Here is an 8,129-nt window from a genome sequence, read left to right as displayed (position 1 = left end):
ACTCTGCTCTTGATACATACCTATTCTTGTGGAGTGTCAATATTATCTTTTTTATGTGACTTTTGGTCCACACTTTGGTATCCACTAACATGAGAACTAGGAATATGCTTGTTTGCAGTTTGTGTACTGCCCGCAATTTTACAAGAGGGAGAAGCTGCACGAACGCGGCAAGGCAACCAGTATGGCACGGCTATGGGCGAAGCTGGGTGGCGCAGCGGTGTCGTTGATCGCGGTTGTGTCCAGGGGAGAGCCGAGGCATGGATGCAGCTGCTTGCGGCACGGCCGTACGCCTACCTGGGTAGTTGGCTTACAAGCATGGTTGGGGCGTGGCGGCACACTTGGCAAAATCATGAAGAATTTTCTTACTGGTGCTCCAATTATGCTCTCCACTGAAGAATCATGTGCATCTGTTGCAGGTCAGTTCTGCTATTTTCTCCAGCAATGCCGCTTTACATTGATGGTTCATGTGTTCAAAGTTTAGGTGTCTGAAGCTTGTTGCAGTACTGTGTTATCACCAGTTCAAAGCTTGGTTTGGTCTTGATTGTAAAATAACAGTTATTTTATCTATACAATATTCTTCGACAAGGCTAGCCTTCTTCCCCTGTTCAAGGATTCAAAATTCACGTTACACTTTAAAAGCCTAAAAGGTGTATTATAGCATGAAACCTCAAAAGCTATTTACCGGTTCAACAACTATACTATCCTGCTAATTTCACAGTTTCAGTTTCATCAGTCGTCACATGAACATATACACTATTTGTCTTTGGCTAGATCTGGATTGGTTAGTTGACCATTTAAGTATGCTTTTGGATCTTGCTTATCGCTTTTATTTCTCATGGGTTATGCAACATGCACATTGGTGTCACATTTTTTAGATGTGATCCTAATATGTTACCTTATAATCCCTTTCGTGACCAGTCAGTTCAGTCTGATGGATGTTTTATTTATCTTGGAATTACAAGGAAAAGGATTACTTTTTTTTGGTAAATATTATTTCAGAATCTTGCTGGCTGAAGAATTCAGCTGAAAAGGTATGTCATTTAGCTCTTATTCTATTTCCCACTATTTGTGTTTATTGTTCTTTTTTGCCGGTGCGAACATGGATACAGAGCATTTGTATTTGCCAAGCATTGTGTAAATATTGTGGCCAATTTGTCATACGTTTGGCAAATAACAAAGCGGAACAAAGCTATTAGTCTTTGCAATTTGTAGTGCAAAGAAATCTTTGCACCTGGTCACATGGTTAGGATATATGTACTCCTAGCAATAGTTCAAATAAAATGCAGACAACAGTGACTACGGGCTGTGATTAATTTGAGCAGAGGAAGCTGGGGAGCAGGACTGAAGTTGTTCTTGCTGATGGTCCAAGCTGCAACATACTTAACATGAAGCTGGTACATGTTGTAGGAAATCAGGGATTATTGTTCGTTTATACCAAAATTGTTGCTTCCTAACATACATGCTTGATAGCTTATCTGAGGCCTCATAATTTTAGGTGTACATCTAGATGTCCAACGTTTTGAAGTGGACAAAAAAAATCATATTGCATTACATTTAACAGTCCGCCACAAACTACACAGTTATTTGGTGATAAGTGATGACCCAGAACCATAGTAGCGCGCCAAAAATTATTGTCACGGCAAAGCATGCACGGTTTCCATAACACAACCATCCGCATGTCGGTAGAAAAATAGAAATTGCAAGGCACGGGGAAGAACGAAGAATAGAAGTTTGGACCAAAAAATAAAAAGAAAGAAATAATATTTTGATGGATCCGTGACCAATAAAATGCTTGAGAGAAATTAGCGTGAAAAAATGCCTTGAGAGAAAACGGCGTGGCAAGGCGTGTGTTTGCCTCTAGTACGAAACATATCCTTATCCCATATGAATTTTCATTGATGACAGCACGAACGGAAAGAAATTGTAAAGAGATTTTAGTATAAACATATCCAAAGCCGGTTGATAAGTTTCCAAAAAAACCAATCGATCAAGAGTGCGTTTCCTGCCTATTTTGTATCCTCTAATGTATCAGGACATGCTTTCACACCAACGTTCAATATTTAGACGGAATACTAGTACACACCAGAATAAGGCGTCAATAAATCTTGCCTTTTTCATTCCTCATTCTAAATAGATTGACACATGAAACATACCGGTATATATATGCCCATATATGCATCCAAAGATTCATCGAGCAAACAAGCAAACACTCCAGCCTACCATTGCACCCATCCCACAACTTTATCAACTATTCTCTTTGAAATGGAGAATGTTGTAGTGTTGATTGTTGGCGCTGGGCCAGCAGGCCTTGCAACAGCAGCATGCCTTAGCCAATTCTCAATTCCCTATGTCATTGTCGAGCGTGAAAGTTGCAACGCGTCGCTTTGGCGCAACCGCGCCTACGATCGCCTCAAGCTGCATCTTGCAAAGGAGTTCTGTGAGTTGCCACACATGTCATACCCACTAGATGCTCCAACATACATACCAAAAACCTTGTTTGTAAAGTACTTAGATGACTATGTTGAGCGTTTCAATATTCAACCCAAGTATCTCACTAGTGTGGAGTCATCCACATTTGACAATGACGAAAAATGTTAGTCCATCGTGGCACATGACATGGCAAAGAGCACAATAGTCAGGTTCACATCAAAGTTTCTTGTTGTGGCAAGTGGTGAGAATAGTGCAGAGAATATTCCAATGATCCCCGGACTGCAAAGTTTTCCGGGTGATGTCATCCACTCCTCAAGCTACAAGTCAGGCAAGAGCTACTCTGGCATGAATGCATTGGTCGTTGGATCTGGCAACTCTGGAATGGAAATTGCTTATGACCTTGCGGCCCATGGTGCCAATACTTCAGTTGTTATACGAAGCCCGGTATGTACACGCACTATATATCATTTTTGACCTGAAAACACTAGGGAATCCCCCACCCCCACCCTACGGGCACTATATATTTTCGGTGGGTACATGGCAATTTCTTATTATAGCCACCATTAGAAGGATGCGATTTTTTAGAGTTATTACTAGAAAGTATTTCATGGTATAGAGCGATAAACTATTTTATAACATGCACAAACAACTAAGCAATTAGACGAACTACACTGAAAATTTAACTCTTGAAAGAAGATGATTCTATGAAATTTTATTCGATGATGCAGGCTTCAAAAGAGATGTGACAAGTTTTGTGGTTGCAGATTCATGTAATGACAAAGGAATTAATCCGGTTGGGGATGACACTTGCTCGCCGCCTTCCACTGAATCTAGTGGATAAACTCCTTGTGATGGCGGAAAATTTAATATTTGGAGACCTATCGAGGTATGGCATCAGAAGGCCAAAAATGGGTCCAATGATCATCAAGTCAAAAACCGGCCGATCCGCTGTTATTGATGTTGGCACTGTTGGGTTAATCAAAAAAGGTATCATCAAAGTAAGTATATTCTTGACAAGACATAGATTTCATAACATATGTTGTCTTTGTATGCCAAGTTATCAATATTCTATTCATCTCCTACAGGTACAGGGGAGCATTAGTAAGATCATGGGCGATATAGTTGAATTTCAATGCAGTAAAAAGATATCATTTGACGTGATTGTGTTTGCAACTGGATACAAAAGCACAGCAAATATATGGCTCAAGGTAACAACATCGATGTTTGAATATGTCTGAGTTTTTTTCTTGGTGCAACAATTGTCAAATCTCCTAACAAGCTCTATATTTTTTTATCCCAGAATGGTGAGAGCATGTTAAATGGCAATGGACTGCCCATCAAAGAATATCCAAATCATTGGAAAGGTGAAAATGGGCTCTATTGTGTTGGGTTAGGAAGGAGAGGATTGGCTGGTATTGCAGCATATGCCAAGAATATTGCCAATGACATCAAATCAGTGATAGGCGATATGTCCGACTAAATTATCAAATCAGTGAATGTGTCTTCGACAACGCGATGCCTTCCATCACTGGGCTCCTCAACAAGATCAAGGATGAGATCCAATGATGGGCTAAGGCAGGGGCACAAGGCCTGCAGGTTGTTCTGCGCCAATCCTGGGATGTCCACTGAGTTGTATGATGTACTGTAAAATTAACCTCCTAGGAGGACTATAACTTTCCCCCATCCTTCTAATGCAATGAAATGCAAAGGTCATTTGCGTGTTCGTGATTTGTTTTTTATCTTTTACATGTAGTTTACCTGGGCTAGCGTGCTAGACGGTTGATTCTTTGAAAAATCTATCCACTGCCACCTGTCTATCTATCTTCATCTATATTTGATAGAAATAGATTTTTGTTTATTTCAAGGTTCATATGTGCCAGGGAGTAAGCATTACTTTTATAATATAATCAAGGGCTTTATACTCACATTGTGCAAAGAGCTTTGTAATTTTTATTGAACAGTTACCTACAGTATTTTATTTACTTGAATTTACACATGCAAAAGTCATCCCCTTGAACATGATGTTTTACAACAAGGGACTAAGTGCTCGCGAAAATAAACAAGGGACTAAGTGCAATTAATACAAGGACAATGCTACACCCATGTAAACTAATCTATGTACTATACGTAATGTGCAACGTGGACACTCTGGATTGGATATAGGAGGATTGGGGGGGGCCACCTCCCTCAAAATCATACATTTAAGAAAAAGTTCATTGGATTTAAAAAAAATCATGCATGAACTTTTCCAGATTTGTGAACCCTTTTTGAAAACTAGTGAACCTTTTTCACATTAGTGAACTTTTTTACCGAAATTGGTGAACTTTTTATAAACTGGGAACCTTTTTTCAAAATTCGGTGAACTCTTTTGAAACTTGCGAACTTTTTTATCTAAATCGGTGATTTTTTAAATCCATGAAGTTTTTTCAAATCCGTGAACTTTATTTCAAAATTTGGTGAACTCTTTTCAAATTTGTGAACTTTTTTTATCATAATCGATGAACCTTTCTTAAATCCATGAAATTTTCTCAAATCCATGAGATTTTTTCAAAATTCAGAGAACTATTTACAAAATTGTGATTTTTTTTATCAAAATCTATGGACTTTTTTGGATTTTATGAATTTGTTTTGTGAAAATCCGTGAACTGCGTTTGAAATGGATGAACTTTTTAAGAATTCATGAAATCTTTTTCATATTTATGATTTTTTCCCAAATAATTTATACTGGGACAGGAAAAATGGTCAAATAGTGTGTTTTTCAATTGATGACATCAAAGCGATGGTCGTGCAGTGGTTAGTCGCTCGTGTTTATAGCGTTGGCATGCTGGTTCATTCCCGTATTTGCAAAATAGTAGCGCAGTATTCACGTTTCTTTTTGGAGCATTTTTGCTGGACGCCAGCGATGCTGGGCCGGCCCATTACTGGCTGCCTTCGAGCGCCAGCTAGCCTAAGCGGCGCTGAGGGCGCAGAAGAGGACCTCTCAACTAACGGCGTGGGCTTGGCCCATTCAGATTTTGTTTTGTTTTTCCAAACTTCAAAAACTGGGCAAAAGTAGGTTACAATCTCTCCACCTAACGGATCAAGTCAACTAGGACAACCAACTCGGCCACAACAACTTACGTGCCAATAAACTGTTTTTCCTCTTTTTTGTTATGTGTCTACTATGTAACACTACAACGAAGGCTCTAATTATATTGCTTGTGTTTTATTTCGCCAGTTTTTCTACAGTTTTTTTTATTTTCATTTTTTCTGTTTTCTTTCTCAAAAGCATGAACCTTTTTCAATTTTCTAGAACTTTTTTAAAATCTGTGATTTCTTTTCAGTTTTTTGCAAACTGTCTAGTGAACATTTTTTAAAATCCATGAACTTTTTTCATTTTTTTGCAACTTTTTTAGTGAACTTCATTTTTAAAATCTGTGAACTTTTTTTAAATCCATGAATTGTTTTTCAAAAAAGGATGAACTTTTTCCAAATCCGAGAACTATCGTTGAAAATCCAGATGATTTTTCAAATATGTGATTTTTTTCAAATCCGTGAACTTTTTGGTCCAAATCTATGACATTTTTTCAAACCTGAGAACTTCATTTCAAAACCCATGAACTATTTTTGAATTCGTGAAGTTTTTTCAAATATGACGATTTAAAAAATGATTTTTTCCAAGTTTGTGAACTTTTCAAAATCATGAACAAATTTCGAAATTCATGAACTTTTCCAATTTTATGAACTTTTTTTGAATTAATGTACTTTTTTTACAAATTGGTGAACTATTTTCAAATTTATGAACTTTTTTGAATTCAAAAACATTTTCTGAATTCATGCGCTTTTTCGCAGCACGTACTTGCAAGAGAAAAATTTTGGTAGATATTTTTTTGAAAAATATCGCTAGGTGGTTTGAAGGATTAATTCGGAAGGTGGAGCGAGAGGAGCGATCAAGCAAGCTATATTGGCCACGACCCACTAGGAGAGTGCGTGAGCGCTAGGTAGTCCACTCGGTGCTTAAGGCGCCGACGAGGAGCTCTCGTGCGGGGAGTAGTGTCACACAAACCGACGCACACCCCCTCTTGCCGCCGCCCATTTATTTATTCCATGACCTTGTATGATCAATTAGAGGCATTTTGTTGGTCGAATAAATGGTCAGTTGTGTCACAAAATTGCATACAGTGTCGTTCAAACCTGGTATGAATGCCTAACATGGGCATGCCCCCCTGCATGCAAAATTAAGGTTGGTTCTCAGGTTTCTAAAAAATACATGTTCAAGCATAGTGTTGAGGTCGGCGAGAAGGGTCCGTTTGGGAGCACCTCATTTCTCGACATCCCTTAAATGGCCCAATTTATTTTCATGGCCTTGTAAGACAAATTGTTGGGCGAGCTTAAAGCACGTTGTTTCATGACATTCTTGGAATGGCCCTAATTTTTTCCATGACCTTGAACACAAATTGCAAACCACATACTTTTGTTACATTTATCCTTTTTGTTTTCTAAAACGCAAACATTTCTTAAAATTGTGAACGAAAAATTCGAAAACCAGAATATTTTCTGAAGGTCATACAAAAGGGGAAAAGGTGTAAAATGGGCAGCCCAGGGAAGGTGTGTGTCAAATTGCTTGCCTCTTTCTTGAGCAGTATATTGCTAGCTAAACTAGCAAGTAAGCACACTAGCTAATTTGAAAAACCGTACTGCTAAAAATCAGTCGACTGAGACTTCCCAAAGTCTCAGTCGACTCGTAGACCATTAGATCTACTACTGCTTTTAGATGTGTGCAAACTGCTTTTAATTGTAAATTGGCCCGTGTAGATGGACGGACTAGTGGGCTGCTTTCGTGCCTTGTTTTTCTTGTCAGCTTGGGGTGGGCTAGGCAGGGGAGTGGCGGGCTTTGAACGGTGTGTCTTTTTTTTTTTGCCTGCAAAGTTTACAAAGTCTAAGAGTGAAAAGGAAAATAATTCGTACACTGCAGTAGCATCTCTTGTGAGTTTTTCTCCTTTTTCTTTTTCCTAGAATCCGTGTGTGCGTATGTGTGGTTGTTGTTGATAGAAAATATCCCTAAATGTATAGTTTTTTTATGTAGTTTTTCTAGTGCAGCATCCATTTTTTAGAACCAAAATTTCCTTTTTTCAATGTGTGTACACGCACGCATTTTTGTATAGAACAAGCATCCATGTCTCCTTTTCTAGGTTTTTTAGCTTTGGCTTTGTGTTAAGTATGCCAGTCTAAAAGAAGTATAGATGGAAATATCTAATCCAAAAAATCTATTTTATGTGAATTTGTTATTATTAATCGACCAAGAATTAGCCAAGTCTTAGTCGATTCGGTAGCAATGTGACCTCTATTGTAAGTGTTGCCCCAGAATGCAACTCCATGTCTTCAAAGCGACCAAGAATTGGTAATTTTTTGTTTGTTTTATTTTTTCTCTCATGTCCAATAAGTTTGCTTCCATTTTTTTTGGTGATGGGCTGTTTTAGGGTTTGTCTCGCCTGCTCCTTCGTTCCTCTTTATTTTATGCGTGGGCAGGGATGTATGATAGCCTGGCCTTTTCTGGATTTATTTATGTGTTTTTTATTTTATTTTCTTGCTTCTTATTTATCTTTTCATAAGTGATTTTTAACAAAAAAAAAATATCGGCGTTCTCGTGACATTGATTTTATTTTGCATTTGCATTTGTATTTTTACCATTTTTCTTGTTTTATTTTTATTTTTATTTT

At 38.1% G+C, this 8,129-nt stretch overlaps 1 pseudogene; it reads left to right on the top strand.

The window, feature by feature from the left end:
• Window positions 1–2,262: 2,262 nt before the first annotated feature.
• LOC125527603 lies at window positions 2,263–3,910 on the top strand (annotated as a pseudogene).
• Window positions 3,911–8,129: the final 4,219 nt, after the last annotated feature.

This window comes from Triticum urartu, unplaced genomic scaffold, assembly GCF_003073215.2.
Source record: "Triticum urartu cultivar G1812 unplaced genomic scaffold, Tu2.1 TuUngrouped_contig_4278, whole genome shotgun sequence".
Lineage (NCBI taxonomy): Eukaryota > Viridiplantae > Streptophyta > Magnoliopsida > Poales > Poaceae > Triticum > Triticum urartu.
Note: the sequence above shows the minus strand (reverse complement) of the source record. Positions and strands in the feature narration are given on the sequence as shown.